The sequence below is a fragment of the Manihot esculenta genome, chromosome 2 (genome assembly GCF_001659605.2).
Source record: "Manihot esculenta cultivar AM560-2 chromosome 2, M.esculenta_v8, whole genome shotgun sequence".
Taxonomy (NCBI): Eukaryota; Viridiplantae; Streptophyta; class Magnoliopsida; order Malpighiales; family Euphorbiaceae; genus Manihot; species Manihot esculenta.
The window spans coordinates 26527526-26546807 of NC_035162.2; positions in this window are offsets into that span (position 1 = coordinate 26527526).

The window sequence follows — 19282 nt, forward strand, 5'->3', positions numbered from 1 at the left end:
CCTGGAAATGGCAGCAGTATCTTTTGCCTCAAGATGTGAGGCATTACCTCTATGGTAAAATGTGAGATCTTCACAGATCATAAGAGCTGCAGCACATCTTGAACCAGAGAGAGCTGAACTTGAGCAGAGGAGATGGGTAGAACTGTTGAGTGACTATGATTGCAAGATCCAGTACCATCCGGGTAAGGCTAATGTAGTAGCTGATGCCTTAAGCCGGAAATCACTTGGCAGTCTATCCCACATCACGGCAGAGAGGAGACCGGTGGTGAAGGATTTTATAAGCTCATGAGGAGGGTCTACAGATGGAGTTGTCTGGTACAGGTGCTTTGATTGCACAGATGAAAGTACCCCCGTGTTTCTGGAGCAATGGCTCAGAAACAGCACGAGGACCCAGAGTTAGTGAAGATTGCCAGGACTGTTCAGTCAGGCAAAGATAGTGAGTTCAGATTCGATGATAAGGGGATCCTCCGCTATGGGAACAGACTATGTGTACCAGATGATATCGGCTTAAAGGAGACATTATGAGAGAGGGCTCATAATGCAAGGTACAGTGTTCACCCTGGAGCACCAAGATGTACCAGAATCTGAAGGGAGTGTATTGGTGGCCAGCTATGAAGAGGGAAGTGGCACAATTCGTGTCAGCCTGCGAAATATGTCAAAGGGTGAAGCTGGAACATCAAAGCCGGCTGGAATGCTTAACCCACTTGCCGATTCCAGAGTGGAAATGGGAGAATATCGCTATGGATTTTGTAGTGGGGTTACCGGCAACATCCAACAGACTAGACTCCTATGGGTGATTGTGGACAGACTCACCAAATCTGCTCACTTCATCCTGTTAGGAGCAACTACTCTGTGGATAAGTTAGCGCAGGTTTATGTGGATGAAGTTGTCAGACTGCATGGGGTCCCAGTTTCTATAGTGTCAGATAGAGGGCCCCAGTTCACCTCCAGGTTTTGGCGGAGTCTGCAATGCTATGGGTACCAGGTTGGATTTCAGTACTGCCTTCCATCCCCAGACTGATGGACAATCAGAGAGACCATCCAGACAATAGAGGATATGCTCAGGATGTGTGTGTGCTAGATTTTGGCGGTTCTTGGAGGCAAACATCTACCCTTGGTAGAGTTCCCACAATAACAGCTATCATGCTAGCATTGGGATGGCTCCATTATGAAGCTTTGTATGGAGGAAGTGCAGGTCACCTGTTTGCTGGGAAGAGGTTGGAGAGAGGTCCTTAGCAGGGCCTGAGCTTGTAGAGATCACCAGCAGAGTGGTACCCTGATCAGAGAAAGGATCAAGACTGCCACTAGCAGGCAGAAGAGTTATGCAGACATCCGCAGAGGAACAGGTAGAGTTTCAGGAGGGGGATCTAGTATTGCTCAAGGTGTCCCCAATGAAAGGGGTGGTTCGGTTCGGAAAGAAGGGTAAGCTAGCTCCGCGGTACATCGGGACCCTTTGAGGTCTTGCAAAAAGTTGGGAACGTATCGTACAAGCTGGACTTGCCTGCTTTCTATGGAGAGAATCCATCGGTTTTCCATGTTCCATGTTGAGGAAGTTCGTGTCAGATCCGGGGCAAGGTTCTTAGTGAGCCTGATGTGGAGATCCAAGAGGATCTCACTTATGTTGAACAACCAGTGCGGATTCTTGACACTCAGATCAAAAAGCTAAAGGAACAAGGAAATCCCGATGGTGAAAGTCCTTTGGAACCACCCAATATGGAAAAGAATGTACTTGGGAGACACGGAAGTCCATGCTCCAGCAATATCCCATCTCTTTTAAGGTTAGTCTCTATGTGTTTTATATGTATGTTATGTTGTTTGCTATGCATGTACTATTGAGGAACATTCGGGACGAATGTTCTTAAGGGGGGGGGAGAATGTAATACCCGGCTAGACTCCGGTATCGAAATTCCTACCGTCCGGTGGAATTTGGGTGTCGGAAACCTCTAGAAGGGTAAAAGCATGTTTTTATAAAATGTTTTCATGTTTTTTAATGTTTTTAAGTATGATTTTAAATAAGTTTTTGCATGAAAATTCTTTAAGGAAAAACTCAGGTTCGGCCGCCGAAACTCACTTTCGGCCGGCCGAACATGCATGACTTTGGAGGCACGTTAGGGCCCCGAAAGTCTAAGAGAGGGAAGTGCAGGTTCGGCCGCCGAACCTTATGTTCGGCCGCCGAACATTGCATGGATGCGGAGGCACATTCGGCCCCCGAACGTGGCCTGGCCAGCCACTATAAAAGGGTCCCCTTGGTCCGCACGGGCGAGCTTTTTCTCTCCCATTGTCGGCCAAGGTGAGTCTCCACCGCTCCTCCCTCGATCTTGAGTGTTTCCTTTAGATCTTTCATGGTTTTAACGAGTTATAACTTCGTTTTGAAGATTTGTGAGCTTTGAGCAAGTTTTGAGCAAGTTTTGAGTGCTTGGAGGTTCAAAGAGCTTAATCTCTCCATCTCCAAGCTAGGATCACTTTCCTCTCGTTTCTTCAAGAGGTAAGGGTCGATCTTGAACCCTTTTTATGTTTTAAACAAGTTTTAAGTAAGATCTATGGGTAGAAATGCATGTTAGGACATATGTTGAGTTTATGGGTTATGTTGAGATTTTGAGCAATGTAGCTTGATTGTGTGTGTATGAAGTGTTGTAGATGGGGTATATGCATGTTTGAGGCCCCTAGGAACTTGTATGTATGTTTTGGTTGAGAAATATGCATGATCTGTGGTTTTGGGAGGCAGGAGGTTCATTTGAACCAAGTTTCTGCCGTTTGGCAGAAACCAGGTTCGGCAGCCGAAGGGAGTTTCGGCCGCCGAACCCCTCTTGTGAAGGCAGCTTTCGGCTGCCGAAGGTGCCCCCGAAAAGAGACTTTCGTCTCTGTCTGGCACTTTCGGCCGCCGAAGGTGCCGCCGAACCTAGCTGAGTTTCGTCTCTGTCCAGGACTTTCGGCCGCCGAAGGTGCCGCCGAAGGTGCCCTGTTCAGCCATTTCATGCATATTTTCTGTGATGTTTTCATGATGTTTTAGGGGGTTTTTGGGGGATATATTAGAGATATGTTTATATGTGTTTGGTCCCTCATTAGAGTCCACCTGTGTAGGTTCGGACCCGAGGAACCAAGGACCCCAGCAGTGAGCCAGCTGCTGAGAGTTTGACAGAGTCAGCCAGAGGTGAGTGGAACTATACTTAACCTTTTAAATTAATAAAGTGAATGTTTTATCATGTTTCATGCATCATGACTATAATATAGGTTGTTTGCATTAGAATCACGAATATGCTACATTGCATTATTATATTGTGGTTGATGAGGAGGGACATTGCACGACTCACTAGTCCTGTGTACGAAGTCCTGTGGTGCCCATAATAGGGCCGGGCAATAGCTCCGATATACGAAGTCCTGTGGTGCCCATAATAGGGCCGGGCAATACGAAGTCCTGTGGTGCCCATAATAGGGCCGGGCATGGAGCTGAGGGATTTTTGGGTCGGTCCGTCCATGATGTGAAATGTTTGTGCAATGATGCATTCCATTATAGCATGTTTTAAATATTTTTTTTTTATAGTTCTACTCACTGGGCATCTAGCTCACCCCTCTCCCCTAACCCCCAGGTTTGCAGGTACGGGATTGATAGAGAAGAAAAGAAGAGAAAAGTCATATGTATGTAATAGCTAGAGTATGTGGACATGACAAATGATAAGAATGTAATGTAAAGTTTTGAACAGTTATGTTTATGTAATTATGTTGTTGAGGATAGAGTTGTGCTTGACCATAGTATATGTTAATCCCTTGGTATGTACATGATCTTAGTTTATGATGTATATGTGAACCAACTCAACACAGGATATATATATTGCCATTGAGGCTTTGATGAAATCCCACAGAGGGATTAATGTTTATGTATATGATGAACATAGTGCATGCACAGGTTGAGTTTGGTGAATGAAGAAAAAGAAAAGTTTTTAATTCTTATGTATGTTTGTTGATCATGTATGGGATTAAACAGGTAAACAGGATGTATGTAGGCTTGCTACGGGTTCCGGCGGCCTTAAGCCGACCTGAATCCTAGCGCCGGTAGCGGTCCGGATTTCCGGGGCGTTACAAAGGTAGACACAAATGACAACATTGTAGATCTACTGGCCAAGCCCCTCTCACAAGTCAAGCATGATCAGCACACTAGGTCTATGGGTATTAGATATTGTATGATTAGGGCTAGTGCAAGTGGGAGATTGTTCGTGTATTTGCCCTAGGCCATTATCTTGGACCTTTTTGTATGTTGTTTTGGTTATTAATAAAAGAGGCTTTTATTATCATTATTATTTGTTTGCATGTTACATAATAATGATTAACATCCCTGGTTACTTATTATTATGTTAATAATAATAAAATATAACTAGTATGATTATTGATTGATAATTATGAGATGATTATGTATATGTTGATATAATTCAATAATCATAGATACTTGTCAGAGAATAAAGTATTGAATGGACCCGCATTGAGATCACTACATGGGTTATTGTCATAAGTGAATCTTAAAGTAGTTATGTCTTAATCCTTTGACTTGAGATTGTCATATTTTCCAACATAAGAACTATTATGTTTTGACATAACCACATTGTCTTTAATCGGACAATCATAAAGGTTATGATTGAGCATGATAGAAATTATGTAGAGGATATTGAACAATCAAGATAGAATTTGTCCCTTTCTTTGAGAGAGATATCTTTTGGGCCCCTCGATAAGTGAGACTGAGAAATGCATGGCCGTGCTCAAATGAATTGATAGTGTGATCAATATCATTTAATTTTATTAGTCTACTTAGAGATCGAGAAATCATAAGTTTGACATTAACCATGACTTATGTTCAAACTAGATATTGTGTGACAAAGGGATTAATACATGTTCTATTTATTAGGCTCTATCAAACTATCGATCCTCATATTAGTTGGGTAGTCATAATATCTTGCTAGAGGCCGCTTATGATTTATGGGCCTTGTGGGACTGGACCTATTGCTAATTAATATGAGCCTATTGGGTCACACACAAAAGAACATTATTGATGTGCTATGTCATATTAATAGGCTAAAAGCCCATTAGTATAATTAATAATAATAAAGATGTTATAATTATTAATATTAATTATTTATTATTATAAGATAATAATATTTAAAAAGATCTGCAGTCTATCTGTAACTGTTAGATATAAATGACTCTATCACATAAGATATTTGTGTATCTGCGAGATTGTGATAGTTGGTTATGAACACAACTCTATCACATAAGATATTTGAGCATCTGCGAGATTGTGATAGTTGATTATGAACACAACTCTATCATATAAGATATTTGAGTATCTGCGAGATTGTGATAGTGGGTGAAAAACACAACTCTTTTACGAAAAGAATTATGGGAAAACAAAAAGACTTAAAACGTATAAAACTCCTGCTGCGAATGTGGGGGTTAACGTTTTTTGGAAAAATCGTTTTGAGCTGCAGATTGGAAAAGCACATAACTTATCCATTTTTGAGAGAGCTAGCACTCTAGAAAGATAAAAGACGTTCGTATGGATACCATTGAGGGTGTTCATTGAAAAAGTAGCACCTTGAGTCCGGGATTGCATCTTCTTGTATAGTCTAACAGGTTAGTCTCGTATCCTTCTTTTCGAAATAAACGAAGCACTTGGATCTTGGTAGGAAAACATATATATTTTTTTTATTTTTCACTGCGTGCTTTGGGTTGCAGTAATCTCTTGGTTTCCTAACATACTGTTCACTGGATTAGATTTTATTATCTTCCTTTAATTCGTTTAAAGGTATAGGAGTATAGGAGTATAGGGTTTTGGTTGAAATGGTTTCTAAAAGTAAGACCCATATTATTAAAATTATCTCAATGTCTTCAGTAGAGGCTGAGATAGGTAAAACGTGTCTTATTTCCTCTTCATATAAATGGGTCATTGATTTTAGTGCCACGGATCACATGGCAGGTAATCCTCATATTTTTACTAGCTTTCGATCTTATAAAGCACCTTCTCCTATTATTATAGCTGATGGGTCAAATTATAATGTTGAGGGTTCTAGGACTATTAAACCTACTCCTATTACCCTATTATCTGTGCTAAGTTTATCTAATCTTGCCTTTAATTTAATCTCTGTAAGTAAACTTACCAAAGACCTAAATTGTTGTGTTTCCATTTTTCCTAATCATTTTCTCATTCAGAATCTTGTAACGAAGCAGATTATTGGTAAAAGACATATATTTGGGGGTCTCTACATTTTGGATGCATAGGTGCCTCGGTTTGTTGCCTGCTCTAATGTCATGTCTCCGTTTGAAGCACATTATCGGTTGGGACACTCTTCTTTATCGATTTTGAACAAGCTATGCCCTCAATTTCATAAGGTATCTTTACTAGAATGTGAGTCATGTCATTTTGCAAAATATCATCGAAGCTCTTTAAGTCCTAGAGTCAATAAACAAGCTGAGTTTGCTTTCGAATTAGTTCATTCAGATATTTGGGGCCCATGTCTAGTTGAATCTAAGACTGGATTAAGATATTTTATTACTTTTGTGGATGATTACTCTAGAATGACTTAGATTTATTTTATAAAGCATCATTTAGAAGTGTTTTCTCATTTTTCTGTCTTCTGTGCTGAAATCAAGACTCAATTTAATGTTTCTGTGAAAATTTTGCTGAGTGACAATGCTAAAGAATATATGTCAGAATCATTCCAGACTTATATGATTCAACATGGTATTATGCACCAATCATCATATGTTGATACACTCGCTCAAAATGGGGTAGTTGAAAGGAAGAATCGACATCTCCTTGAGATTGCTCGAGCTCTGTTGTTTCAAATGCAAGTTCCTAAGCAATTTTGGGCTGATATTGTCATTACTGCATGCTTTCTCATTAATTTCATGCCCTCCACAGTACTAAACAGTAATACTCCTTATAATGTCCTCTTTCCTAAGAAACTATTATTTCCTCTCAAACCACGATTGTTTGGCAGTACTTGCTATGTTCGGGATGTTAGACCTCATATGACTAAACTTGATCCTAAAGCTTTGAAGTGTGTGTTTTTATGGGATATTTTCGCCTTCAGAAGTGGTATTGGTGCTACTCTTCAGACCTCAACAACTATCTGGTCTCAACAGATGTAGCCTTTTTCCGAGCAAATTTCTTTTTATCCTGTTGCACAAACCTCAGATCAAGAGGAGGATGATAAGTGGCTCATCTATAGAATCATATCTGATGGTGGGACCTCTTCGAGTATGCCTTCTGCTGTACAATATGATGGTAACATTTCTCCTAGTACTCAGCTTCCTGTTAAACTGTCAATTGTTCAAGTTTACTCTCGAAGACTAGTACCTAATGATATATGTCCTGCACCAGAATCTTCTTCGCCATTAGATCCACCATCGAGTAACCTTGACCTCCCCATTAATCTTCGTAAAGGTAAATGATAGTGTAAATCTACCTATTCTATTGCTAACTTTTTGTCTTATGATCACCTGTCTCCTTCTTCTACCTCTTTAATTGTCTCTCTAGATTCCATTTCTTTGCCTAAGATAGTTAAAGAGGCCTTGACTCATTCTGGATGGCGTGATGCAATATTTGAGGAGATCAAGGCACTAGATGAAAATCATACTTGAGAACTAGTTGATTTAGCCTCTAGTAAGAAGGTTGTGGGCTGTAAATGGGTTTTTGCCATCAAAGTTAATCCAGATGGTTCCATAGCGAGGCTTAAGGCCTGTCTTGTCGCCAAAGGTTATACCCAAACCTATAATATTGACTATTCTGACACTTTTTCTCCTGTGGCAAAAACTACCTCAGTTCATTTGTTCATCTCCCTAGCTGCTTCTTAGCATTAGCCTTTACACTAGTTAGATATCAAGAATGTATTTTTACATGGTGACCTCCAAGAGGAGGTGTATATGGAGCAATCACTAAGGTTTATTGCTTAGAGGGAGTATAGGAAAGTCTGCCATTTGAAGAAATCTTTGTATGGTTTGAAGTAAAGTCCCTATGCATGGTTTGGCAAATTCAGTGAAGTTGTTCAAAAATTTGGGTTGAAAAAAAGCAAGTGTGACCATTCAGTCTTCTATAGAAATTCAGATACTGATATTATTCTCCTTATTGTATATGTTGATGATATTATCATTACAGTGAATGATAGTATAGGGATCTCCTCTCAAAAACTAGTTGCATGCGAGTTTACATACCAAAGACTTGGGTAAGCTTAAGTATTTCTTAGGAGTTGAAGTCTTGAGGAGTAAAAGGAGAATTTTCCTGTCTCAAAGGAAGTATGTCTTCGCATTACTTGCAGAAACTGGGAAGACGGGAGCTAATGTTTCTATCAAAATGTAGAAAGGCTTATGAAGATGCTTGAACTGTTCCAAAATGGCCCTTCCCAAGAAAGAATAGGGGGTTGAAGGATGTAAGAAGCTAGGCACTTCATCATATTTCAAAAGAGGCATACAAGGCAATTGAACATCGTTCTCTGAGTTTTCCTCATTAGGGAAAGGCACAAGACGTTGAAAGTAATGATAATATGCGGAGAAAGAAGCACGCGACTAAATTGAAAGCATTGCAGAAGGAATACCAAGACTTGCAATCACATCAGAAACCTAAGGAATGAAAGAATTGTTGATGACATATGAAACTGGAAGGCCTTCCTCGGAATGTTTCTTTATCATCTAAGGAATCACTTGTTTCCCCACAAACTGAAGTTGAGATAAGAATTGGTCAAGGTCTTGGCGTCTAGGATCATCTTCTTTCCATCCAAGTTCAATTGAACTTGATAAACCCATCACCAAAGAGGTATAGGTTGATCAGTGATGTTGTTGGCCTTCCTCAAATTTTTTCCGATGTCTTCAATTGCAGATAAGGTAATAAGCATGCCCTTAGACGCGAGATGTTTTCCAAGTCCAAGCAAATGATTTGGATTGCCTTAGGTAGGGAAAGAAACAAGAAGGGCATGATCAACAGAGTAAGGTACCATTGCTTTTTCTCAGTTGGGTTTAACTTTGCCTTCCTAGAGACAAGAGAAAAAGAGAGAAGAGAAAATAGGTTGATGATAAAATCAGTATGGATCGTCAGGGCAAGCTAGCATGTATGTAATTCCTACAGATTAAGTAAACAACTCAATATTGTGCAATCTGTTTTCAAGAGGAGCTACATTCCACCTGATTTTACATAAAATATTCAAGCACTTTATGAATAGAATTAGACTTAAGTTTCTTCATACAATTTGTAATCGTTCTAGTTCAAGTTATTAATTTTTTTTCTTTACAATCTACTCAAAAGTATTGTTACCAGTTCAGCTTAGGTTTTCAATTTTTTAAACACTTTAAAAAATTGATTGTGCATACAAAAATGCATACCGAATTAGATTTTTCATCCTTCTACAAAGTTTTAGCACTAGTTCTTATGGTTAATTAGCCTTATTCTTATGCGCTGCTGTAGATGCTCCTATCTTATTGTAGTTTTGAATTTACACAAATTTTAAACTAACTGAGGTTTAGAATCATAATTTGGTCTCTTCATGAATATTTTACTACATTTTAGATTTTATTTAGTTCATATTGGATCTCATTTGAACAACCACATATCAAGATACATGCTAATAAATATAAACTGCTCAAGCAGGTTTTCAATCTGCTAAATGCAATTTCACAACTCTAAACCTAATAACCTCACTTTAACCTCTTAATCATTATTCCAACACATATGTAACACTTTTATATATTCAAAATAATATTTTTAGAAATCAAATATATTCATAAGAAATTCAATAAAAAATGAAAAGTCAATTAAACACCAAACCCTATTGCAAAATTCTCTTTCTTTCTACTCCTAATTTTTAATTACCTCCATTCCTTTTCATGTTCCTTTATTTAAATCAATATGTGTCTTAGGAAAAGATTGAATAAGTTGAAAATTAAAGCTTTACAATTTAAATTTATGTATGAATGGATGAAAGGATAATGTTTTCTCCTCATTTCTATAATTACATTTGATTATCAAGTTTTGGAAACTTAGAATCCTAACTTTGCTTCTTCAAATCTTTCAATATATAGCTGGTTCTCTTCCTCTTTGTATTACGATGAATTTTGATTGAAGAAAGAAAGTGATTTGGTGGAGAAAATGGCTTGGATTTGGAATAAAGATGAAAGGACACCTTGGTTATTAATGGAGCAAGTTTCAGCTACCAAAAGAAAATAAAGAAAACTTTTTTTTCTTTCCCATCTTCCTTATATTCCTTAAGTGACATATGGATGGTTAGGAGGAAGTAGTGGAAGAAAATGAAGGGCTAAAAGTGCATTTTTCTTTTAAATTTTCCATATTCACACTTTAATGTACTAAACTATACAACATATTTCAATTTAGTTTTTAAACTTTCAATATTTATAAATTGACCTACTAAACTTATGTATTTTAACTTTAGAAGTCCATTCCATATAGATAAGTACGCTAGATTCGACAAGCACCTCAAGATGGCACGTCAGTAAACTCCTAAGCACCTCCTTAAAGTCAGTTGTATCCAACTTACTCATCACACTATTTACTTTAATTTTAGATACATTTGTTTTTGTATTTAAGCTTTCCATAGTTTACTTATTAGGATTAAAAAATATTAAAATATTATTATGAGTAATTTTTATTTTACCTTTATCTTAATATATTTAACTCTATAGACAGTGCAAGAATAACCTATAAGCACACCTTTCGACACTCTTTTTATAGGTAAGTTGTATGCACCTTCCTTAAGTAGGTGAGGTTAAACTAGCACCTCCCCTAATGCCATTTGCCATAACTATTTAAAGACTTAACTCAAATCTAGTAGTGTCTCTATTCCTACTCCATGATTTTAGAATGTGACACTCCTCATAGGCAGTGACTTTAGGTTCTTCAAACTTAACAACCATTCTAGCTCTATCAACCAGTGTATAGCATGGTCGCTTCTTTTCTTTCTTTTCACATTGCACAAAGGAATAAGCTTGTTTAATAGAAGGGAAAGGATCCTTACTGAGGACTTGAATCCAAATTAGACCATATTCATTGTTAAGCCTAACAAGGAAACCATAAACCTCCTCCTTCTTAATCAGCTTTTGAAATTTAACCATATTCCCTATTTCAATCTACTTGGAAGTATTGATAATAGTCTAGTTCTTTTCATAAGCCACTTAGCTCAAAATAGAATTGAGAGATCAAAATTTCTCATTGTTTAGTGCTATGGATCTTATTTCAGATTTCATAGATTTGTGCATCATTCCCCAGTCAACAAAATTGCCTTCCAAATCTTTGCAGCACTATCAATCAGTAGAGATCTAAGGTTGCATGGAGTTGAGGAGTTATGCCATGACAAGAGAATTTTCTGAGTTCCATTGAGTGTAAGCGAGATCAATAACTTCTAATTGCCATTTACCTTTTCCTATCAACAATACTTGCACTTCTTCCCTTTTTTGATTTAATTCATGTAGATACCATATAATATGTTATCTATGATTAGGGCTCAATATAGTTTAACCATTGTCATTGACTATAGTCATGCTACATGGACATATTTGCTTCGTTATAAGACCCAAATGGTTTCTTATTAAGCCATGTTTTTTAATCTCATAAAATAAAATTTAACAAATCAGTTAAAATAATTTGCACTAATAATGGCATGAAATTTACCAGAATCAGTTAAAATAATTTGCACCAATAATGGCATGAAATTTACCAGCCACTCTTATCAGTATTTCTTTCATAATCATGGAATCTCTACTAAGCCTGCTGACTGTGCGGTTGTCGAAATCGGTCAAAAATAACTTTTCCAGTTATTAATAATTTACAACTACAGATAGTGGCAAAATGATCGAATCCACAGGGAATTGATACTTAGTTATTTTCCTTAACAATACTAAGAAAATAAACTGAAAATAAATAAACTGAAAGCAAAATAAAAGGGGCAGTTTTGAGATTGATTCAATTAAACTAATAATGAAAACAATAAAGTAAAGCGAATAATTAAAGTAAAGGAGTTCAAATATGAGAAAAGCTCTAGTTGAAAAATTGGATCCACTTCAGTTGTTGGGATTGATCATTGATACTTAGGTTCCTTTGTTTGATTCAATAAATTAGTCATGAAAATGGAAGACGTTTCTCACCATCATACCTCTCCTTAAGCATAAAATAATTAGGGAACGTCCTCTAACCAATCACTAATCAACAAGTTGCCAAGGAACGTCCTTGAGCCTTAGGCATTTAGCAACTGTCAATTGCATTAAGAAATAGAGAGACCTAATTCTAGCTACCCAAACCCATAGTGATATCGCTAGATCATATAATTTCCTTAGTTTTTACACCAAGAGTTACTTGTGTTTGAACAATCCAAGTAATTACGGACTTAAAACTATCCAAACTAACAAATTATTACCTTGCAATCAAGAATCAATTGGCCATATTGATCAAAATAACAAAGCAACAATGAAATTAAGCATGAGATTGCATGAATATTGAAAAACAAAAGTTAAACAATGTGTGTTCAGATCTCCCAATCCATAAAAAAACTAAAGTATCAACCAATCTTCAACTAGAAAAAAGGGTTTCAGCCACTCATGGCTAAAACAAAACTCAAAAAGAAAAGAAAGGAAGAAGTAGAAGTGGCCGGAGGTAGGCCTTGGAGTGAGTGTGCGTCGAATCCAAAGAGAAGGGAGAGATAGTCAGGCTTGCGCCGAATGGAGAAGAGAGGCATATATAGGGTGTGCGACACTTGAAGATAGGATGGAGTGCTGCCCTAAGTTTCCTTGTGAGGTGGAGCCTTCTTTTGAATTTCAAATTTTAAATCTTGAATGTGTAAGACTTAGGAGGCAAGTATGTCTTCTTGAGATTTGGCTTCCTTAACAAGCTGAAGTTTGAATTTCAAATTTTGAATGTGCATCTTCTTGAGATTTGGCTTTCTTAATAAGGAAAGGGATTCTTGAAGGTTTGAAATTTAAATTTCAAATTGCTCTGCTGATTGCACTTTCCTTATTTGCCACTTTCCCTATTTAGAACTTTCCTTATTTATCTTCACTTCAGTTGCAACTTGACTGGAGCAAACAACTTGTTCTCTTTTATTCTCTTTTAGGCAGTTTTAAGAGTATTTTCTCCAAATTACCTCTTTACACTGTTTTCTGCAAAATAAGATCAAAACCATAAAATAAGGCAGAAAAAGTGTAAATTAACAATAATAACATCATGATAAAATGGTCTAAATTTGGATTGATCACCTGCCCACACACCCCCCAGCATAATGGTGTCATGAAATGCAAACACTAACATCTTTTCTAAGTGTCTTGAGCCTTATTATTTCACTCACTGTCTAAACTGATTCTGAGGATAGCTTATGTTCATTGCTACTTATCTTATTAATTGCATCCCTACACCTCTATGTATAGTGGTGATTATTACGTCATAAGCCTTAAATTTTGCTCTAGTTGCATGTAAATATAGATAAATTTATTGCAAATTGCTTGCTACAATGGTTGGGTTCATTCTATATAAGCCTATATTTTCTAGATTTCGTGTGGTCTCTAGGTGTGATTCTTTGTTGAGGTGCATATTTTATATATCTAGTGTACACATTTTAATTTTGGAAAAAACCCATCTAGTTTATCTATTTTTGTTGTTTTAGTAAATTGAACAAAATTTGTTATAAATTTATGGTGATTTTAAGAGTTTGGATCATTGAGGAAGTATCTTTTCTTTGGTTGTGCCAGTAGCAGATCTAGAAAATTTAGTCAGGGGCTCAAATTAATCAAGTGATTAGAAAATAATACACATTCAAAAAATATATATTATAAAAAAGTTAATAAATAGTTGCAATAAAATTACAATATTCCTCATCTATTTTTCATTATTTGAAATCTATTCATAATATCTTCATTATTAATATTTGCAATTACATCTCTTTTGATAAAAGTTACCAAATAGTCATTCAATAATTCATCTCTCATTTTATTGTGGAGTCAACTTTTGATGATGTACATTGCAGAAAAAACTTTTTCAATTGTGACCATAGCAACTAGTAAGAGTAATGACAATTTAACTAACATATACACCAAGGGAAATACAATATGCTTTCTTGTAGTAATCATATTTTCAGTAAGAGCTCCAATTTCTTTCACATCAGAAAACTTTTTATCCATACTCATATCAAAAACAAAGTTCTCAAGTTGAGATTCTAAGTTCAAGTTGAGATTCTAAGTTCAAGTAGAGCAATTGAAAAAAATTCACATGGATAAAATTTTGCAAATTCAATCAATTTACTCGAATTAAATGCAAAGAATGAGTCTTTAGGATTAAGACATGCCATATACAAAAGCAAATTTGTATTTAGTTCATCAAAATAATTATCAAGTTCTAGAAACTCCATATCAATGATAGAGTAGAATAGCTCAACATGGTAGAAATGAAGATTTATTATTTTTTCAGTTCTTCTCCTTGATCTCCCTCTAATTGTGTACAAATCATCCATCTCTAATATAACTACATCATGTTTACCACAAAATTGCACTATTTCAAGTAGTAAAGATTCCCAACCATCATCTCTTACAATTTGCAAATGATATTTAAAAACTTTAACTAGGTGCATAGTATTTATAATATCTTGATCCCTTCTTTTCAAAACTTGTAATAAGTTATGTGTGATTCTTAAATTTTTTCTCATGAGAAGCAATACAAAAACAAATTCAAAACAACTCATAATATCTAGCAAATCAATTGCTGCAGCCCTATGTAGATTATCATTACCATTTTCACCAATATACTCAAGAACATCAATTACAAATGAAAATAAATGCATCAAATTAATTAATGTACTATAATGAGAAATTCAACGAGTATCTCCTAATCTCTTTATTATCATCTCTTGATTTAAATCTTATCCAGTTGCTATTTCTCCAATTCGAATCCCTTCAATTACTTTCTCTATTTGCTTTTCCTAAAGCATGTCTCTTCCTTTGCAAGAACCTCCAACAATATTGCATAAACTTGCAATGGTACTAAAAAAAAAGAGCTTATACTTAAATGCTTTTTAGCAATAGCAATAAGTATGAATCAGAGTTGATGGGCAAAACAATGGACATAATAAGCATTAGAATTCTCCCTTAAAATCAAACTCTTGAACTCATTAAATTTCCCTTGTATATCACTAGCTCCATAATATCCTTGGCCTCTCAAACTTTATACACTCAAACCATGTATCAATAAAGACCCTATAGCTTTTTAAAGTGATGTTGCACTAGTGTCATTGACATGCATAATACCTAAATATTTTTCAATAACACACCCAAATTAATTAACATTACGAATGAAAACTCTTATTTGCTCTTTCACTGATACATCCCGACATTCATCAACTATAATTGAAAATAAATCATCCCCAAAATCTCTAATTGTAGCTGTAACGCCCCGGAAATCCGGACCGCTACCGGCGCTAGGATTCAGGTCGGCTTAAGGCCGCCGGAACCCGTAGCAAGCCTACATACATCCTGTTTACCTGTTTAATCCCATACATGATCAACATACATACATAAGAAATAAAAACTTTTCTCTTTCTTCATTCACCAAACTCAACCTGTGCATGCACTATACTCGTCATATACATAAACATTAATCCCTCTGTGGGATTTCATCAAAGCCTCTATGGCAATATACATTCAGTGTTGAGTTGGTTCACATATTCATCAAAAAATAAGATCATGTACATATCAAGGGATTAACAAATACTATGGTCAAGCACAACTCTATCCTCAATAACATAGTTACATAAACATTACATTACATTCTTATCATTTGTCATGTCCACGTACTCTAGCTATTACATACATATGACTTTTCTCTTCTTTTCTTCTCTACCAATCCCGTACCTGCAAGCCTGGGGTTAGGGGAGAGGGGTGAGCTAAAAGCCCAGTGAGCAGAAACTAAAAACATTATATTAAAGTTCATGCTTTCATGAAATGCATCATATCACAGACAATCCACATCAAGGGTGAACCTGTCACCAATTAGTCCCAACATAGTCTCGTGCCAGGCCGTAGCATGGGGTCCTGGTCTTCCTGTCATAACATACATAAAGTCTCGTGCCAGGCCGTAGCATGGGGTCCTGGTCTTCCTGTCATATCATATATAAAGCCTCGTGCCAGGCCGTAGCATGGGGTCCTGGTCTTCCTGTCATAACATATATAAAGTCTCGTGCCAGGCCGTAGCATGGGGTCCTGGTCTTCCTGTCATAACATATATAAAGTCTCGTGGACTAATTGGATCATACAGCATTCACCCACAACCACAAAATAAAATGCAATGCGACATATTCGTGAACTAATGCAATCAGCCTATTACATGTCATCATGATGCATGAAACATGCTCAAAACATTTAATTGCTTGATTTAAAACATTAAGCTTGTTTCCACTCACCTCTGGCTAGCTCTGACCAGACACTGAAGCAGCTCACTCACTGCTGGGGTCCTCGGTTCCTCGGGTCCGAACCTACACAGGTGGACTCCAATGAGGGACCAAACATATATAAACACAACTCTAATATATCCCCCAAAAACCCCCTAAAACATCATGAAAACATCATAGAAAATATGCATGAAATGGCTGAACAGGGCACCTTCGGCGGCACCTTCGGCGGCCGAAAGTCCTGGACAGAGACGAAACTCAGCTAGGTTCGGCGGCACCTTCGGCGGCCGAAAGTGCCAGACAGAGACGAAAGTCTCTTTTCGGGGGCACCTTCGGCAGCCGAAAGCTGCCTTCACAAGAGGGGTTCGGCGGCCGAAACTCCCTTCGGCTGCCGAACCTGGTTTCTGCCAAACGGCAGAAACTTGGTTCAAATGAACCTCCTGCCTCCCAAAACCATAGATCATGCATATATCTCAACCAAAACACACATACAAGTTCCTAGGGGTCTCAAACATGCATATACCCCATCTACAACACTTCATTCACACACAATCAAGCTACATTGCTCAAACATCATCAATACCCATAAACTCAACATATACCCTAACATGCCTTTCTACCCATAGATCTTACTTAAAACTTGTTTAAAACATAAAAAGGGTTCAAGATCGACCCTTACCTCTTGAAGAAACGAGAGGAAAGCGATCCTAGCTTGGAGATGGAGAGATTAAGCTCTTTGAACCTCCAAGCACTCAAAACTTGCTCAAAGCTCACAAATCTTCAAAACAAAGTTATAAACTTGTTAGAACCATGAAAGATCTAGAGGAAACACTCAAGATCGAGGGAGGAACGGTGGAGACTCACCTTGGCCGACAATGGGAGAGAAAAAGCTCGCCCGTGCGGACCAAGGGGACCCTTTTATAGTGGCTGGCCAGGCCACGTTCGGGGGCCGAATGTGCCTCCGCATCCATGCAATGTTCGGCGGCCGAACATAAGGTTCGGCGGCCGAACCTGCACTTCCCTCATTTAGACTTTCGGGGGCCTAACGTGCCTCCCAAAGTCCATGCATGTTCGGCGGCCGAAAGTGAGTTTCGGCGGCCGAACCTGAGTTTTTCCTTAAAGAATTTTCATGCAAAAAATTTATTTAAAATCATACTTAAAGCATTAAAATACATGAAAACATTTTATAAAAACATGCTTTTACCCTTCTAGAGGTTTCCGACACCCAAATTCCACCGGACGGTAGGAATTCCGATACCGGAGTCTAGCCGGGTATTACATTCTCCCCCCCTTAAGAACATTCGTCCCCGAATGTTCCTCAACTAGTACATGCATAGCGAAATAAACATAACATACACACATATAGCACATGGAACACATCTCAACTAACCTTAGAAGAGGTGGGGGTACTGCTGGAGCATGGACTCCCGGGTCTCCCAAGTGCATTCTTCCAAATTGTGGTGGTTCCAAAGGACTTTCACCATCGGGATTTCCTTGTTCCTCAACTTTCTGATCTGAGTGTCAAGAATCCGCACTGGCTGTTCAACATAAGTGAGATCCTCTTGGATCTCCACATCAGGCTCGCTAAGAACCTTGCCCGGATCTGACACGAACTTCCTCAACATGGAAACATGGAAAACCGGATGGATTCTCTCCATAGAAGCAGGCAAGTCCAGCTTGTACGATACATTCCCAATCCTTTGCAGGACTTCAAAGGGTCCAATGTACCGCGGAGCTAGCTTACCCTTCTTACCAAATCGAACCACCCCTTTCATCGGAGACACCCTGAGCAATACTAGATCCCCCTCCTGAAACTCTACCTGTTTCCTGCGGATGTCTGCATAACTTTTCTGCCTGCTGGTGGCAGTCTTTATCCTTTCTCTGATAATGGGCACCACCCTGCTGGTGATCTCAACAAGCTCAAGCCCTGCTAAGGACCTCTCTCCAACCTCTTCCCAGCAAACGGGTGACCTGCACTTCCTCCCATACAAAGCTTCATATGGAGCCATCCCTATGCTAGCATGATAGCTGTTATTGTAGGCAAACTCCACCAAAGGTAGATGTTGCTTCCAAGAACCGCCAAAATCTAGCACACACATCCTGAGCATATCCTCTATTGTCTGGATGGTCCTCTCTGACTGTCCATCAGTCTGGGGGTGGAAGGCAGTACTGAAATCTAACCTGGTACCCATAGCACTCTGCAGACTCCGCCAAAACCTGGAGGTGAACTGGGGCCCTCTATCTGACACTATAGATACCGGGACCCCATGTAGTCTGACGACTTCATCCACATAAACCTGCGCTAACTTATCCACAGAGTAGTTGCTCCTAACTGGAATGAAGTGAGCAGATTTGGTGAGTCTGTCCACAATCACCCATATGGAGTCTAGTCTGTTGGATGTTGCCGGTAACCCCACTACAAAGTCCATAGCTATGTTCTCCCATTTCCATTCTGGAATAGGTAGCGGGTTAAGCATTCCAGCCGGCTTCTGATGTTCCAGCTTCACCCTCTGACATATTTCGCAGGCTGACACGAATTGTGCCACTTCCCTCTTCATAGCTGGCCACCAATACACCCTCTTCAGATCTTGATACATCTTGGTGGCTCCAGGGTGAATGCTGTATCTTGCATTATGAGCCTCTCTCATAATGTCTCCTTTAAGCCCGATGTCATCTGGTACACATAGTCTATTCCCATAGCGGAGGATCCCCTTACTATCGAATCTGAACTCACTGTCTTTGCCTGACTGAACAGTCCTGGCAATCTTCACTAACTCTGGGTCCTCGTGCTGTTTCTGAGCCACCTGCTCCAGAAACACGGGGGTTACTTTCATCTGTGCAATCAAAGCACCTGTACCAGACAACTCCATC